We start from the raw sequence: 20,409 nt of genomic DNA, 5'->3' as shown, positions 1-20,409 counted from the left end.
TTCCAATGTGAGTCAAGGCTATCCATGCTCTTCCCTCACAAATACACATTCTGCCTCTCAGACGTCATGATGTTCAGTTGAAGTGGACGTCCACTGACAAAGCTAGCCATAACGGCACAGGTGATTATGTATCCGAAAAATTTGTAAAAAAAAAGGAAAAACCATAAAGCAACCTCAGGACGAATGATTCTTTTGCATGTGTTAGCCGAACCTGTATCCCTACATGAGGTATCTGCAGTGAATACCTACCGGTGGCTTCTGGTGTGTAAGATCTAATTAGCTAAACAAATCAGGCAAATAATGCAGAGCGCTTTTTTTTATTTTATTGGCTTTTTCGTTGGAAGTTGCCGTTTCTCGCCACAAGGGTCCCTGCGGATGAGACCAGATGTTCCAAGCTGCACTTCCCCGCTCGCTGCCCTAATGTAATATTCATGGCCAAGCAGGCAGACGTTTATTTATATATTTATTTCATCATCCTCCACAACAGCAGGCCATGTACAGAGCCATCCTCCTCTTCTCGAACTCTTTGTGTCTCTCATCCTTCGAGCGATTATATTTCGGTGTCAAAAAAACACCTGCAACTATAAAACCGTTATTCGCTCGTAGTATATAGATCCATCACCCATTCATCTTGGTTTCCTGGCTCTTCTGGTTTTGAAGGTTTATGGCGTGTACTATGTGCCATCATGAGAACAGAAGGCAATAAACTGGTTTTAGTAGATCAAACAAATCTTCCGCTGACAGGCTGTTTGTACGTCTCGAAAACGTAAGGAGCTTTTTTCTTTACAAAATGACATTTTTGTGATGTGCTGTTCGTCCTTCTGTCTCTCAAAATACACAATATGGCTTTATTTCACCAATAAAACACAAATATATATATATATATATATATATTTAAATAATAAAAGCCTCGTGCGTAATGTTCAAAGCCTTCTTAATGCCATCCTTTCAATGCGCATCCATTGGGTTTTTTCTGGCTTGTTTCAAAATATTATAATTTCAAGAAGCCTTGGAATTATAATGTTCAGCAATTTGAGAGATGAGAGATTGAGGTACAACGTCTTTTTGCATTACTGTTGATAGACAAAACCGCTTTGTTTTTTTTAAAGTCCAAAAATGCCAACAACGTAAAGAGAGAAGATCATGTGACTAAATTTTGACAAAAATGTCAGATAGCTAGTTTTATTTTAGTTGTTGTTTATTATTATAATTTAAGTGCATTCAACATATTTCAGTTTATTTTTGAAGCAACATTGAAACTTTTCCTTTAGTTTTCCCAATAATTTGTAGGTCAACATTTTATTTGCTTTCAATGAAAGTTAGAATTTTCGTAAACAAACAAACCCTGAATCTTGAATGAATCTTATTCACTTCAACATGTTTAAACGTGAATAATCTCTTTTGTCTTCAACAAAGTAACGTCACTTGTGTCTCCAGCAACACGAGTAGTTTTTATGTGAGGTGAACTGTTCCTTTAACACATCGGTTCTGTCTCACTTAACTGAGCTTTCTATAGTAAATTGGCCCGCTGTTTTACGAGAAGTTAGCGGAGCAGCCTGGACCTGGATTTTCCACCACGGATCCCACAGAGACGGGTTGGAGTCTGGTATTGGCTGAAGGGTTGATCTTTAAATCTCCCACTGGTTTGGACCAGTGAAACTCTGCTCCTCTGCAAGCTGGAGAGACAGCTCAAGGGCCGGCTCCCTGTCTGACCCAATATAAAACAAGCAGCGTATAGTTACCAGGCCATGTCTCCTGAGGATCATGTGTCCAAACCCTCATGGTGCTGCTGGAGAGGTGAAGATGAGGTGGGATTCACGGGGAGCGACGATGAAGAACTGCAAAAGGTCACGGTGTCCTGAAAAAGAAATGTAATGAAATAAACTATCCAGCCTCCGATGTGATATTTGACTTTTATTAAATACGTTCTGGTTTTATTGTGAATGATTTATTACTGAACATAAGGCCTATTCTAAAGCAGATCATTTTCCACCACCCCGAAACCACCATGTCCATTCAAACTGGTACACTTCATTTAAAGCCAAGCGGGATTTCACGCAACTTCCAAAAAAAGGATCCATGTTCATGTATACATTTGGTCAATTCAATGTTTAAACTTGACATTATATAGTACAATCTTAACAGTGTTATATTCAATATATATAGTAAACAGGATAGCTCGCTCAAAAATATTCATGTCGTTTATTATTCATTCTCACTTTGTTCTGGGGAACACAAAAGAAGATATTTTGAGAAATGTCTCAGTGGTTTTGCATTCCTGTAATGGAAGTCAATGGGGTTGTTGGTTACTGACGTTCTCAGAGAATATCTTTTGTTTTCTGTAGAATAAAGGGTGAGTAAATGATCAAATAAATGATGAATTTTCATTTTTGGGTGAACTTTCCCCTTTAATGCTAATCTTGTCCATCGGTCAAATCACTGACTTTCGCGTGCAGAATCAATTTCAATTGGTTTAGCGCAAGATTTAAACCCAAACTAACTTTCAAGCACGAAAGTGAAATTTCACAACTTGGACCAAGAAGTAAAATGGATTTTAACGTTGATGCTGACCTTGCTTTTGGGACCAATCTCACTATCACAGCGGCTTCAGAAGAGAAAAACTTTTACACTGAAATGGTCTCGTGACCTTTTCCTTTGTACGACAAACAAAATTCGTCTCGCTGGAGAGCGACGTGTTGAAAGCGAGGAAGAGCCAGAATTCAGGGGAATGCGAGCAGAAACAAGCGGCGGTCCACAGAGAGAGAGGCGATGAGGTTCTTGACTGCGGTCCAAGCCGACAGCTGACAGCCCAATCAGTGACATCATGTACGAGCAGATGTGAAGGCAGCTTTCCAAACGCCGCTCCACGCTTCCCCTCCCTCGTTTCTCTCCCCCTCCTTCAGTTGCATCACCTCTTTTCCTGCCCACCCATCGCTCTCTCTCTCTCTCTCTCTCTCTCTCTCTCGCTCACTCCACCTGTGCGAGCATTTTCACCCGAGACACACCTGACTCTTCAGTCCACTGCTGCAGAATCTCCTCCCCACCGCATTCACTCCTAATTACCAGCTAATAAGTCATTACCGCTGTATGCATGAGGGAATACTGGGGTCTGCTCGTGCCATTATTGATATTGGCACCCACCCGACCACACCATCCGTCCACTCCGAGTGGGTGGCATCCATGTGCTGGCAATGCACTGCTGGTGTTTGTGTACAAACAAGAACACATCTAGACAGGGCTGGTGAGTTCTGTTCCCATTAGAGAAGCCAACCTCTTTCAAATCTGACTGTACATTGCAAGGACTCTAAAGTCTTGATAAGCCTGTTCAAAATAAATGCATCCAAATAATACGTATACATCGACACGTTCATTTGGCAAATAGAAACGTCTGCCAGATGCACAAATTGTTCAGATCTCACCAATATCTAAGTTATTTCTCCTAGACATCAATGAGAACAAATGAAAACTTTTCTAATGCGTCTCAGAAAAGGTGAGATTAAAAAAAGTCTGAAATCTCCCAAATGTCTCCATTAAAGTTTCAGAGGAGATGTCAACCATATCTCAAACTCAAGTATACATTTTACACGTCTATGCTCTTCATGAATTTCAACAAGTTTTTCTTTCCCTTTGTCATTTTGGGAGAAACGTCTGGGACTAACTTGATAATTAAATGAAACACAACTGAGAATTCCATCAAATCTCCAAGAGCAACCTCTGAGCAACGGAGCTAAACTCCTGAACCAGACGAGATAATGATCATTTCTACGTCTCACATGGTAAAACATAAAAAATAAAATCCTGTCATTATTTATCTCATGCTGTCCAAAGAATGTCCTGGCATTTCCATAAAATAAAATGGGAATAGAGTCTGGGGCTGTCACACTCCTAAATGAAAGAACAAAAACAAAAGTTTCATTTTAAGAGTACTTGTGGGTTTATGTGTCTGTATTGCTGTATACATTCATCTACTATATGAACGTTAATTTCAGTTAATGTTGTTGTGGACCACTTAAAGCCAAATGCATGTACCACATGTGTGCATAGATGATTTTAGATTCACCTTCATAAGCATCTGTACTTTGCTACGATTACATTCGTATACTTCTTATAAAAAGACAGGGTAAGAAGAATAAGAAACAAGCAGTTTACGAGCCACACAACAAATGCTATTAATGTCCACTGCATGTCTGAAGTTGCACATTTGAGGAAAGCATTGGTGGGGGTACAGAAGACACTGAAATGATGAGAGAGAGAGCAGGCAGCTGTGCTGGAATTAATGTCTGCATGCCAAATTAGAAACACCATGCATCTCCGTCAGAACAATAAAGAGAGGTGGGTGTGTGGGGAGGGTATACAGACAGATTTCGAGCTCATCCTGTGGGTGACAGGAGCACTGACTCTAACACACACATACAGTAACACAGCAAAGTCAACTCTGCAGCGAGGTCACTGTGTTCAAACAGGTCAAAACACATTTCTATCAGACTTCTGTACTGGAATTTTTGAGCTGGCACTTTACGACTTGTTTCAGTTTTTTCTGTTTGCTAAGGCTGGCATCACGATTACAGTTTTTTTTTCTGTTTACAAAACTGAAATGAATAATCTGAGTCTGTGCTGTGATTTGCTTTGCCTGGTGGATTAAAAAATCTACATTAACATTGAATCAAGGACCCAAGGCATAACTAGAGACCAGAATATCAAAATACCACTGAGCACTAGCATTCGACTAGAATACAGAACAACACACTTTCAACTACCCCAAACCTCCTAGCAACCTCCTAGCAATGCATAGCAACGCCCCGGAAACTACTCAAAACTTCCTTGCAAACACCTAGAATGCATCACAACGCCCTAACAACTTTCCAAACCTACTTGAAATCATCTTGAATACATAGCAGCACCCTGTCAACCACTCAAAACCTCCTAGAAATAGCCTAGAATAAATTGAAACACCCTATCAACTACCCAAAACGTCATTACAATCACTTAGAATGCATATCAACACACTAACAACTACGCCAAACCTCCTAGTAATCACCTGGATTTCATACCAGTGCCATATCAAACACCTAAAATCACCTAACAATCACATAGAATACATAGCAACGCCTTGACAACCACCCAAAATCACCTAACAATCACCTAGAATACATAGCAACGCCTTGACAACCCCCCAAAACCTCATTGCAATCCCCTAGAGTACAGAGCAACTCCCTATCAACCACCTAAAACCTCCTAACAATCACCTAGAATACAGAGCAACTCCATATCAACCACCTAAACCTTGTTGCAATCCCCTAGAATACAGAGCAACTCCAATCACCTAGAATACATAGCAACGCCTTGACAACCACCCAAGACCTCATTGCAATCACCTAGAATACAGAGCAACTCCCTATCAACCACCTAAAACCTCCTAACAATCACCTAGAATACATAGCAACGCCTTGACAACCACCCAAAACCTCATTGCAATCCCCTAGAATACAGAGCAACTCCCTATCAACCACATAAACCTCCTAACAATCACCTAGAATACATAGCAACGCCTTGACAACCACCCAAAACCTCATTGCAATCCCCTAGAATACAGAGCAACTCCCTATCAACCACCTAAACCTCCTAGCAATCACCTAGAATACATAGCAACGCCTTGACAACCACCCAAGACCTCATTGCAATCCCCTAGAATACAGAGCAACACCCTATCCATCACCTAAAACCTCCTAGCAATCACCTAGAATACATAGCAACGCCTTGACAACCACCCAAAACCTCATTGCAATCCCCTAGAATACATAGCAACTCCCTATCAACCACCTAAACCTCCTAACAATCACCTAGAATACATAGCAACGCCTTGACAACCACCCAAAACCTCATGGCAATCACCTAGAATACAGAGCAACTCCCTATCAACCACCTAAAACCTCCCAACAATCACCTAGAATACATAGCAACGCCTTGACAACCACCCAAAACCTCATTGCAATCCCCTAGAATACAGAGCAACTCCCTATCAACCACATAAACCTCCTAACAATCACCTAGAATACATAGCAACGCCTTGACAACCACCCAAAACCTCATTGCAATCCCCTAGAATACAGAGCAACTCCCTATCAACCACCTAAACCTCCTAGCAATCACCTAGAATACATAGCAACGCCTTGACAACCACCCAAGACCTCATTGCAATCCACTAGAATACAGAGCAACACCCTATCCATCACCTAAAACCTCCTATTAATCCCCTAGAATACATAGCAACGCCTTGACAACCACCCAAAACCTCATTGCAATCCCCTAGAATACAGAGCAACTCCCTATCCATCACCTAAAACCTCCTAACAATCACCTAGAATACAGAGCAAAACCCTATTAACCACCCAAAACCTCATGGCAATCACCTAGAATACAGAGCGCAACTCCCTATCCATCACCTAAAACCTCCTAGCAATCACCTAGAATACATAGCAACGCCTTGACAACCACCCAAAACCTCATTGCAATCCCCTAGAATACAGAGCAACTCCCTATCCATCACCTAAAACCTCCTAACGTTCACCTAGAATACAGAGCAAAACCCTATTGACCACCCAAAACCTCATGGCAATCACCTAGAATACAGAGCAACTCCCTATCAACCACATAAACCTCCTAACAATCACCTAGAATACAGAGCACAACCCTATTAACCACCCAAAACCTCATGGCAATCACCTAGAATACAGAGCAACTCCCTATCAACCACATAAACCTCCTAACAATCACCTAGAATACAGAGCAAAACCCTATTAACCACCCAAAACCTCATGGCAATCACCTAGAATACAGAGCAACTCCCTATCCATCACCTAAAACCTCATAGCAATCACCTAGAATACAGAGCAAAACCCTATCAACCACCTAAACCTCATTGCAATCAACTAGAATACATAATATCGTCCTAACAACCATTAAAAACGTCATAGCAGTCACAAAGAATAAGTAGCAACCCCCTTAACAACTACCCAAAAACTCATTGCATTCACCTATGCAACAATGCCCTATAACTTCTTAAAACATCCTAGAAATTATCCAGAATAACTACCAATGCAATAGCAACTACCCCAACATTTTTAGCTAGCACCCAGAATCCCTTGCATACTAAACGGCCTAGTAAGATACTGTCAACCACTAAGAAGACAATAGCAGCCCTATTAAAACAGTTTGGCAATGACCCACAATGTCCACGAAGTGAGGCATTGAACAAAAGTAATTGTACGTGTTTTTCTTGTGTGCATATGAGCGCATGTTGGTGCATGTGTTGGTATTAGGTGTTGTGACCGTGGGGCCTCTGGGACACAGGAACACAGTGATGGAGGAGCCGGAGTGCAGAGGTGTAGGGCCACCAGTCTGAGCGGAGCCCCCCGGGAGACGGCCCTGAATAACATTAGCAGCCACTGGATCAATAATGACTTTACAGGCTCTTTCTAATGATACCTGCAGGGCACAGGGTTACACGCCTGGGGCCATGAACTGCACACCGCTGTGGCCATGAATATTGGATGAGCGTGTATGTGTGCACATACTGTATACAGCATTCTGAGAACTGTTGTGTATGTTTACTCACTGGTTGTGTATAAAATGTATATGTACTGTAAGAATACTTAATGGGAAAAAATGTCCCAGAACGAATACCAACAAACTTTTAAAAAGGCACATGCATTTTTTAAGCACGCAACTCTACATCTCTATATCTGTTTTCTTTCACGCATTGATGTTTCCGGTTCAGTTGTGCATCTCTAGTCTGGAGCTTTCCCAGTTCATCCCTAATGCAGAATATTCTGCATCAGTCACTTATGAGGTAAAACGTCTCGGTTAAAATGCTTTCTTCCAAAGCTGCATGTACACAGTAAACAGACGACAGAGAGGAAGCGCAATAGATTTTAAAACATACTGAAGGCTATTGCATGTAGTATGAATTTATTCATCCACACAGAAATGCATTGTGTGCATAATGGTGTAAAAAGCTTACCTGGCCTGAGGGATGCAGAGTGCTCTGTGTGTGTGTGTGTGTGTGTGTGTGTGTGTGTGTTTGTGTGTGTGTGTGTGTGTGTGTGTGTGTGTGTGTTTGTGTGTGTGTGTGAAGGTGTGTGTGAAGGTGTAAAGGGAAGGTGGGAAGGGAGATGTCAGCTGAAGGACACATGAGCATATGGTGGGTCGGTTTGGTGTGTGTGTTTGCCAGTTAAACACGATACAGTCGCATTTTTCAGCTAAAGCGAGACACGGGGAACAAAGCATATCTGCAGCAGGCTCAACGTGATGCGCATTACTGAACAATGGAAATAAAACAATGAGAGTTTTACACGCTAGTCAAAATGAATGAGGACGCTAGACTATGAAAACAAGCCAGTGGTTGTATCCAGACTATGAGATGACTTGAAAACACGAAGCATGCCTTATAAATGATCGACAAACAATAGGTTTGATTATTTGAAGTACGTATATGTTAAAAGGAAATGAAATTTATTGTTTTATGTACATCATTTCACTTTCTATCTTCTCCAGAAGATCTTTAAACACTGAACCCCATTGACTTCCATTTTCTCAAAATATCTTCTGTTGTCTTGTGCAGATCAATCATGATATCAATTGACATTCAATCATTCTGTCTCAGCATTTTTGACAAATCTGCATTACAAGGAATCCTAGATTGATTCTTGAATGATTCCGGATCCGTGGTGTCACCCCAGGGCTCTTGACTGCTGCAACAGAGATGTGTAGCGTACGTCTAAGTGCTGCGGATTGGGAAAGAAAGCACTCTACATCCGAAATTACTAACAGCCCCTCTAAGTGCATGTAAATCTACAAACACACACACAATCACGCACGCAACAAAGCACGATGCTCTCAGCGACATAATCGCTCTGCGGGCACTTCCACCTTCCAAACATTTGAACCACGCCCCTTTAAAATCACCCGGGGTCAACGGTTCACCCGCGCGCTATTGATCACACGATACAGGAGTGGCCATTTTGGCTCTTGGATGTTTCGTTATTTTCGTCCTCTGCTAAAACAAAGCCCTTATATTCCCCCCTCGCGAGGGACCGATCACCCCCCCATCGCACACAGGCACACGCTCTCCCTCGACACCCCCGGGAGGTGACATCTGCCGGGCCCTGCTCGGCTGGTTCCAGATGCAGCGAGCGCTCATTTCGATTCCATCATCCTCTTCCAATCAGCTCCTCTCTCCCCAGTGCAACATTAATGAGCCTCTTTCATTTGAATACGTAATTAGCCGCCCGAGCACTCTGCTTCACTAATTTCCAGACAAAAGGATCGAGGGGGGTGTGGGGGGGGGGGGTAGATAGCGACGGTAAAAATGAAAAAAGAAACCAACAACATTTGCATGCCAATTTAGCAGAGGGGGATGTTTTGCGCCGTGCGAGGGGGTTGCGGGTATTTTTAGGGTGTGTGTTGCGATCTCTTTGTTTCCTTCCGCTGTTCCTCTCTTTTATTTAGACCAGGTTAGCGGCCGTAACTATTTTAAGGTATCACACATGCATGTACGGTCCAGATGCAAAGCGGTTGGTACTTACGCTACCTACTAAGATATCTTGTTTGCTCTTATTTGTAAGGTTGCATAAGGTTTGAGCAATCCCAGAATGCATTGCGACAAACTTCAGAGTGAAAATTGAATCGTCAAATATTATATGTAATACAAAAATAATTATTTTATATATAATTTGGATAAAAAGCATCTGCTAAATGACTAAATGACTAAATGTAAATGTAAAAATGATTTATTTATTTATTGAAACATACATATATTATTTATTTATGCATATCATATATATACAGTATATAAAAAATAAAGAATTATTAATCATATCATTACATATCATATAATTTCAATATAAACGTACCAATACAAATATTTTGGTGTATTCATTTTAAAACTTTCTCTTTCGAGGTATCATAATGTTTTGTGTCATGAAAGCTCACTAGATTTGAAATCAGACAGTATGTCTCACTAATAGTTCCTATCAGTCGTATGAAGCCCTCGGGCCGTCCGTATAAATGCTGACAAAACAGTCTGGCGTACCAATAAAAACACGCTGCTGCAAAACACGGCAACGAACATCCCACTGGTCTGTCGCAGCAAAGGTCAGGAGAGAAAGAAATGATATATGCAAATGTAGACGGAAAAAAACATCACACCTGCGCGTGATGAGCGGACGTTTTAAGAGGCGGGCATTTCTGCAGATATGCGGTGATACCCTGAGGTTGTCACACACCTGGAAGGTGCGGAAGAGCAGGGAAAGATTTCACTTTTTTTCGCCTAATCGAATATTACTCACCCGTGTATGTGTGAAAGCGCTGCCATACACACACACACACACACACACACACACACACCTGTGTGTGAATATAACACTTCTTTGAGCGTGTATGTCATCATAACAGCACATGTGTCGATGGCATGTCGTGGTGATGTGTGCGAGCGGTACAGTAGTATCATTCCACCATATGTGCAGCGTTCTCACGTTCTCGGGTTGTGCACATGTGGGTGTTTGTGTACTGTACACCGTCTCTCTCAACCGTCTCTCCCTCTGGTCTCATGCCAGCCCAGCGCTGTTGTCAGTCAGCTGGAAGCCAAATGGGCTCTTTGATCCTATTAGGGCCCGTGCCAAATCAACACTCCCCTCATTAGATCCAGCACGCGCCAGCTAAGCGCACCGCTTTCCCTCCGTCCCGCAGCGGGCATCACCTGCATTTATCGATCGGCTCCATTAAAGCCTTCGTTGATCGATTATTGATCAATCACCGTGCGGACTGTAGCTCGATGTCTACAGATCGGTTCTTTGGAGCTGTTCGGATCAACAAAACAATAGAAATTCATTTCACAAACAGACCTTATTGAATTCACGACTTTCTGAACTGAACTCCGGGCGATGTAGACATGACCTGTTGAAATCAGAGGTGCTGACCCTCGCCTCGTGACCGACTGACATCATCGTGTGTTATTTACAGCGGCGGATGACCTCTCGCCGTGACCTCCAGACCACACGCAGCACCTGAGGAGAGAGTAAATGCATCACGCCTGTCCACCAAAACTCCCCGGAGGATTCTACAGAGGATTTTTTCATGAATTTTCAAAACACACACACACACACACGTACACACACACACACATACAGTTGTGTTTCCATGTTTTATGGAGACTTTCTATTAACATGACTCTTTCTATTCGTACAAACTGCATTTTTAATTAAATACATGATAGAAAAGTAGAATAAATGATGGTCATCTCTTCCAATGGACTTATTGTTGTTGTTCTCTGAGCTGCAGGGATGAAAGGGTTAACGCAGTTCCGGCGTGTTGTCTCTGCATCAGTGTACATTATATACTCTTCATTTGCATACTGCAGCGCGAGCTCAATTAAAATGAACTTTTAATTTCTTAAAAGTAAATTAGTTTTGCATGTGATGCGTGCAAATGTCGGGATAATGGCTGCTTTTTAATGAGTGCCAAAGCTGAGCGCATCCGATAAACTCCAGCAGAACGGGTGGGGGGGAAGGCGGAGATGCCACACTGCACCCGCACTCTTCCTCCCAGCATGCCTCTTTTCTCAGTGTGACCTCCGGGCCAGAGGTGGCCTTTGTGTAGTGAGTGTAGCTGATGTCACGGGCTGAACAGGTGCACACGGAGAATGGGTCTCGTTGTTTTGCCACCAGGCTGCGTAAACAAACGTGCACTCCAACCTGTCCACTAGCCGCCCTGGGTTACCAATGTCGTCCACCTGACATAATGCTTCTGAGAACACTCACACAACACACATGTGCGCAAACCCACACGCACCTCGAGTGAGTGTTGAGGCCGTCTTGAAGGGATGTTCACATATCTGACCCTGTAGGGCACACATGAGGATGGTGTGTGATGCTCAGCTGCAGGTGTGCTCTACGGAAAGAAAGTGTGATGTCTGAAACAGGCCCAGTGAAGATGATGAGGATGGTCAAAAGTCCATCCTTCAGACAACGGTTGAACAAAAATGTTCTCAATTAATTGAACAGGTCATTTAACCAACGTTCATATTGTTCTCCAAATGAATTAACTAAGTAAATTAAAAGATTGATAATTAATAATTCTTGTTAATATTATTATTGTTGTTGTTGTTGTTATTATCAAATATTAAAAACACAACAATAACAAGAATAGCAGTAATAACGATTATAATAATATAGTAATAAAAATAACACAAATAATATCATACAAATCATAACAATATTAACAGAAATAACCATAATAATAATAACTTGTTAATAAAACAATCAAACAATTACAATAAAAGCTGTAAAAATTATTTTAATAATAACCAATTCCTATATTATTATAATCATTATCACTGCTATTGTTTGTTATTGTTTCATTGTTTTAATTACTAATAATCTATAATTAAATGATTATTATTTGTATTATTATCATTATTATTTGGATTATCATTATCATTATTTCAATTAATGACAACATGAATCACCCCAAAAATTAAACAAAAAGTAATTAGCAGTAAAAGAACAGAAAAGATCAAATAAATTCAAGGTTGTCAGATCTAAGCTCAAAAGCCTGACTTTAAATAGAAAATGGTATCAAAAACAGTCACCCAATGAGAATGCAGGCCATCTTGATTGACAACTCAAATAACCAATCACAGTTTGCTTTTTAAACTAACCGTCGCTCATTTCTAGTGCTGCTGAAGCGTAAACTCTTAATACGGACAAAACTAATTTAGAAAACAATCTTATAAAAAAGTGAAAGGTTCAAAACGACATTATCTCAACTCGTATCCATCCCAAATATACTGTCTATGCACCCAAACACGCACCCGCATTCAAATCTGCATGCATTTGTGTGCGTCTGTATAATGTGACTGTGTTATTTAGCAGACGTGATGTATTCACAGCGTGATGTGGTGAAGGGTCTGTCTATTGTTTCTGCATGGAGACACGCTCATTCTCTCACCCACACGACACAGCTGCACGGGCCCAGATGAGGACGGCTGTACCTGAGAGGCAGTTCTGCTGCGTTCTGCATGCTGAAACCTAATCAGCTAATGTTGATAAAGGAGGCGGGGTGGGGACATCTGTTCACACAACACAAACCTCATTTGAATCACAAGATGAAATGACTCACATCTGGTGAATTGGAAAATGTTCTCCAGCTCTTCTCGTCTCGACTTTTCTGCTTTCAGCTATACCTGAATTAATTTGGGTATGGACACTTGATGAAAAGCTCTACTGAGTGCCCTACAGTCCCGGGCAGCTCAACCTGACCGCCAGCATCAAGTCGGGTCCACATACAGAGCAAGAGAAGTGAAATAACTGATTCATTTTATTGATAACATATACCCCGTGAGATCTGAGGTCCTCTTTTTGTGGAGAGACATTATCTTTTTTTCAAATCAAGCTGGTTGGTTTGGTTCAACTTTATTAGGACTGTGATATTTCAAATCAACTGATGAAGAAAATGAATAAGAAATAGACCTCCGTAACCAAATATGTTAAGGAAGTGATGATTTTGAGGCAAAGAACAGTCCTTCCTCTTTTTAACTGGAAAAAAGGTGTCAAAACCCTGAAGAAATAAATGGAAGCAGATGTACAAACTTTCACAACTGGATCCTGTTATGTCTCTCTTTTTTATTTTTTATTGTTCTTACAGCCATGAAATCATACTGGTGACAGCACTTAAAAAAAACCTCTCTGTATTTGGCAGGCCATCTGAGTTTGAGAGCAGAATGGCCGTATTCAGGGGGCTGATGGGAACGCTCACAGGTTTTATAGCTTTATGAAAGCACATCTGTGCGAACGGGACGATTCATTTGTGCTGAATGCTAACTGATGCTGCTAATAAACAAATAAATGTCCATCACTAAAAGGGAACAGATTGCATCCACCCCTGGCATATGTTTTCTGAAAAGGTTTTGTTTGAATAATTCCAACATTCTTTGCCAAGACAGACAAAAAGATCTTTGCCATACTTATCATGCCAACAGGACACAGATAACATGAACACGTATGTGCGTATCACAGAAAAACATACGATTCGAGTTTAAACGGTCCTACAGACACTCTCTCGCACACATTTTGTGCATTTTTACCCATGGAAACATGAAATTATTAATAATAAATAAGAAAACACTAATGACTCACCCTAATGTCACCCAACACCTGCATATCTGTGTTTCTTTATGTAAAAAACAGTAAGAAAATGTTTTAAAGGTCCAGTGTATGAAATGTAGCAGCATCTAGTGGTGAGGTTGCGAATTGCAACCAACGGGTCACTCCTCCCTCTCGAAGCACTACGGTGGCTGACACAGAATCTTGTCACGTTCTCGCTTCTATGCAGAAGAAGATCATTTATTTATGAAATGCGATGTGTAAAGCAGTTTGTCCCTTTAGGGCCACTGTAGAAACAACTTGGAGAATTCCATGTAAGCGGACCCGTGGTTCTAAGATACATAATAAGAACATCTACGCTTCATTATGTAAGGTCTTTATACACCTCTGAACGCATAGTAATGTATATTATATTGCATTTATGTCAGTAGATCCTCCAAAAAATGACACACGGGACCTTTAATGAAGTTTTTACTGAGTGAAACTGTCCCTTAGTTCTTTTCATTCGTAAAAGTTATTGTACAATCTTGAGATTATTTCTCACGTGTGAAAGAAAGTCGAGCAAACCAAATTCAGCTATTTTAAATGATTCGCAATGTTGTGGCTAATTCCCATGAATTTGCACGACATTCGAACATTTTCATACAATGTGTTTACGGGTGGGAGCCGATTGCTTTTTGATTCACATCATACAAATGTCTCCAAAATCCCCACCTCACGAAATCGTAATCCTTCCCTTCGCTTGTCCTCTTGTAAAAAGGGCCTTTATGAATTAGGCAGATGCTTTGGATAAGCAACTTTCCTCTCTTATCAGCAGGTGTGTTCCCTGGGATCGAAACCCACGACCTTTGCGTTGCCAACACGCTCTATCAATTTAGAGGAGAGGTTGGATTTCTCATGAGATCAGACTGGATCAAGCTAAATATCAAATCAGCAATCGATCGTTTTATTCAGCATCTTCTCCAATCAAGCTCAAATCTGGGCAAAACGCGCATGTAATATTGTGGTGTTTTAACACACTTCACAGTGCACATCCCACACATCAAGCAGTGAAATCAGCTGAAGTGAGAGACAGGTATGAGCAATAAAGGTCTCCCTCTCTCGTCCGTCTTCTCTTACTATGAGTGGTGAATTATGAATGGCTCTGTCCGTTCTCTTCGGGCGGTGAGCCCATCGTAATTGCATCCTGGACAGCTGGCATGTGGTGTTTCTGTTTGTCTCCATCTGTGAGGGGACATGTGTTAAGACACAGCACATGAGAACAGAAGAATATGAGAAGACACAAAGACGCATTAACACACATGTAGCGTGTTATTGAGCGTAAAGCAGGACTCTCTGTGATAATGCATCATCCGCTGGTCAAGAGTGTGTGGCTCTCATACGTGTGTGTGTGTGTGTGTGTGTATATATTCTTCACACACGTGCAGTGATTAGCATAGCTCTGCCAATCACTGAAATTTACATTAAACCAGAAATTAATTTCATACTTTTTTTCTCTCTTTAATTATGCCGACATCTGCTGTGAAGCTGAGCCGCGCACATGAATTTTAATAACTCCCATTTTTTTTTCTCTCCAATTCCCTCTGAACTTTGCGGTAAACCGGCTTTGTTGCTGATGTTTATGCCCCTCCTTAAAGACAAAGAACTGGTGCAATAGAAAACACTTGATCAGCTCGTGTATCTCCAATTCGCAAACTCTTATCCCCCGAGTATAAAATAAATCATAAATACTGCACCTTTTTTGTGTTCACCACCAAAGAAGAGCTGGAAGAGTTTGGAATTGATAGAGAAATCTTGCATAAGACAATGCAACGGTTGCCTTTATCATGTAAACACTGGGACAGGGAGATCCGTAGCTGACCGGCTGTACATTATAGGAATAAATATTTAAATATGCCTTTAGAAGGGTAACAAGCTTGACGTCTAGAGTTCGCGTTGCAAGTACACAGACATAAAACCACACAATGCTTTAAGAAAGGAGATGTACAGAGATGCAAATATCCTTCATTGGTTGTTTACCATGTAAATTCATTCATTTTACGCTTGCACCCTACATTACAATCTTAGAAATGAAGGTGCGTGCTTCCAAAGGTCATAGACGAGCCTTTTTTGTCTAAATGGTTCCATAAAGAACCTTAAACATCTGAACAAAAGGTTATTTGTGGCAAAAAATCGGATTATAAAAAAGCAAGACAGAGATTTGGCTAAATGGTTCTTTGTGGAATCAAAAATGGTTCTTCTATGGCACCACTGTGAAGAACTTTTTAAGCACCTTTATTTAATAGTGTAATAAATGTGACACATTTAGAATAAATGCAAATACATTTAAAATTCTTAAAGATGTAATTCTTTCATTTATATACAGTAACAATACATTGTTTAAAAAAAGAGCGAGTTTATGTCGGAGCCGATAGCCTTACGGTAACGTGCTCCGGGCGACCCGAGTTCGAGTCCCGGCTCGAGGTCCTTCCCCGATCCCTCGCCCACCTCACTTCCTGTCCTCTCTACACAACAGCTGTCCAAATAAAGGCAAAAACGCCCCAAAATATAATCTTAAAAAAAAGAGCGAGTTTATAAAACAACGGGAAAGAAAATGCGCCGTCAACTTAAAGGTAATATATTTAAAGATTTAATACTAGCTTTTATTTCTTTATGTATACGTCTTTAATCATAATGGCATTTTTGATTATGCAGCAGGGGGCACTTTGTAAAGACACTACTGGGAAAAGGCCAAAACAGGATTAATAATGGAGAACAAAAACAAAGAAGAAAAGCAAAGTTGCTATTGTTCTTTCTTTTGAAGAAAAATATATAAAGTAATGCATTAAAGTGATAAACGTTGGCCTCGGCTACTTATCAATGAAGTTATTATTTATACGTGTGTTCAAAGAAAAGTCCAGCCGAAAATGAAAATGATTTGATCCTTTCTTCCCCCTCATGTCATTCCAAACATGCGTGACTTTCTTTCTTCCGCAGAACACATATTTTGAAGAACCAAACAACATTGACGTTCGTCGCATTCGTACATTTCTCAAAATATCTTCTTCTTTGTTCCACAAAACAAAGAGTCATATACATGTTTTGAACCCCATGAGGGAGAATAAATAATGACAGAATTGGATTTTCAGGGGTATTATTCCTTTAACAGGGGACACGTGGGTCTAGATATGACCACAGCACTTAATATCCCATCTAAAGCTGTTCTGATGTGGTCCGTACACTCCTAAGAGAGTCTGCAGTGAAGGATCACTCACTTGCTCCGCTGGGTGCTTCTGTGTTCAGCAGGGCATCGTTTGTCTTTATTTCCATGTCATCTCCTAACAAGTGTTTAAATAGGGCACCTGCCCGCTGCTTCAACAAAGCCACCCTGCAGACAGCCTCATCCCTCCATGAACTCAGCTTCCCCTGCTGTGGACGGCCATTCATCACACACACAAGAATAACAGGCAATACTCACACAACAGGTCAGCCGTCGGGTCAGCTCCTTACCGCAGGCTGTAAAACAGCTTTGTTACATTATAGATGCTAATCAGACACATACAGTCGTACTGAGAATGACCCACAGAATCACAACATAAACACAAAACACTGTGATGTCACTAACAGCGCCTATATGCAAGATTCAGATTGAGTTTACATCATTGAAGTTGAACACAAACCCCTTTTGATCTTAATTTATAAAATCAGCTTTATACAGTACATTCAATTATAATTTGATACAAAACGAATATTTCGTTTTTAAGGGACGGTTCACCCAAAAATGATAATTCTGTCATTATTTACACACACTCATGTCATTTCTAACCCGTTTGACTTTCTTTCTTCTGCAGAACTCAAACGAAGATGTTTGGAAGTATGCTGGTGACCGAACAACTGCGTCGACTTCAATTGTATGGACACAAAACCAATGCAAGTAAATGGGCCGTTGCTCAGCTACAACATTTTTCCAAATATCTTCTTTGTGGTGTTCTGCAGCAGTAAGTCATACCAAATTCCATTTACGGAAGTCATGCCACACGGCGGCCATGTTTGCAACACCTCTGGGCAGTTATTACATCATAGCAAGGTTACAGTCCTATCTCCTTGAATGGAAGACATTTCTAAAATCACAATTAAATAGCATATTTACGATCAATGATTAGACGTGATATGTACTCTACAGTAACTTTGGTTTGCTAAGCTTCAGTTGCCTTAAAAATCACCTTTTTCAAGGTCGCTTCAGCTACTGCACGTGCGCACAGGCGGGCAAGCGCCTCACATTAGCTCCGCCCCAGAGAATCATCTGTCTTTACCGATTGACGATTGGATCGTTCTGCTGGAAGGCGGGGCTTTCTTCGCTACAGCGGCCATATTGAGAGTAGCATTTCTCGCCATTCATTGTAATGGCAGTGGCGCATGTTGTTAATATCGATATATCTTTGGTCATACAGGTTTGAAATGACAAGAGCGTAAGTAAACGATGACATTTTTTGTGAACTATCCCTTTGTATAAAATTTGAAATAAATGACTTTTAAGTAGTTTAAATAGTGAAAAAAAGCAGTCAAAAGGAGGACAGAATAGGTGTGAACTCCATCAAAACTGTTTAAAGGAATTATCAGGGTGTGACCTCAACAATCTTCCTGAGAAAATGACACAAAGACAATATAAATAGACGATAATGACAAACATGACACATAACATGAAATATAACAACATTTGGAGTTTCGTTGCATTTTTTCCAATTCGATAGTTTTGTAAGTTCACTATTATTCTGAAAGGTGAAAAATATATAACACAATTCTGCGGCTTGTGAAACAGTTAAAAGACTTTATATTCTTTATTTGTCTCAAACTAAATTTTCTCTAGCTATTATTTATTTGATTCTTGAAAAAAAAAAATTTTGCAAATAAAAGTGGCATTTGTTTGACTCCGTACACAATAACAAGATGAGGAGTGGTTCAGAGGTCATGGGATCAGAGGTCATAATCAGGTCAAACCAGTTACCAGCAATATTTTTAAATGCTAGCTTGTTTCTGACCATTAGGGTGGCATACGGAGCAAAAATGTCGTCCTGGGCACCAATTTCATGGTAGAAAACGGTCAATTTGTCCTGGACCTTATGATCCACTAGCTCCACATATCATGACTGGACCGGTTGACCTCTGCCCCTCCAGCTGGCCGTCCAGCTGATCATCTATGTGGACCAGTTTGAAACACACAACGCACTCCTCCCCATCAAACAAACCTCAGCTAACACATAAATAATCCCTCTGACGGCTGAGCAAAGAGCAGCGGCTTCCAGACGTCCATCCAGTGATCTCTCTTTGGATAAAAGCGTCTGCTAAATGTAAATGTAAATCTCTCCTCACCTCAGAGCACCTGACGTCTGCAGGCATCTTCTGAAGGATCGAAGAGGGGTGAGGGACACCTTTGTAAGAGGAGTGATGATGGGTGTGAGATATGGCGACCCCGCTCTGACAACTCCATCACGCTGCAGTCACACAATAGATCTATTGATCACGTTCTCGCTATCGCTCTGTGACTCTCACCGTCCACTCAGGTATTAATGAGGAGACTCGGGGCTGTAGTACCCAACTACTGGCTCTCTGCTTACTTCATCAATCTCTCTTATTCCTCCACACAGAAGAGACAATGAGACCCTGCAGACGGACTCTCTGGTCCGGGTGACAAATCTGTCTGTAGCCTATGCAATGTGAACATTACTGTGAGGAAGAGACTGTATGTTAGAGAACGCTGACGCAGGTTCGATACCACCCATGGGCTCTTTATTATTGTATTTTAGGGCCTGAACTGCGATACGTTCCCATCAATAACACAAGTAAGAGCTATGAAATTTGCTTTCCGGGGTAACTATGTAAGAAAAGATCTCGGAAGATGCCATCTTTGCTCTTTTATAGTCTGTTTTTGTCGATTTGAATTTGTTCCTAAAATCAATTAATGCTTCTGTTTGTGACCATGCGCTTTATTATATTGTATAAATAAATAAAAAATTGTTTTTATCAGATTTTCACTTCTTGAACGAAAAGTTTGATTTGCACGTAAACCCCTTTATCAACATGTAAAAGATTGATATTTTAAGACGAAAAAATCTCATGTTATTGGTTTATTGATTTGCATGTAAAAGCTAAAGAGACGGGATCTCATATTAACCTCATATTGGATGGTTTATCGTATCATGTAAGGTTTACACAGGGCCATACGAAAGAAAAATCAGTTGGATATCTCAGTTATTTCTCCTAGTCATAAATA

The sequence above is a fragment of the Barbatula barbatula genome (assembly GCF_947034865.1).
Source record: "Barbatula barbatula genome assembly, chromosome: 1".
NCBI lineage: Eukaryota > Metazoa > Chordata > Actinopteri > Cypriniformes > Nemacheilidae > Barbatula > Barbatula barbatula.
Note: the sequence above shows the minus strand (reverse complement) of the source record.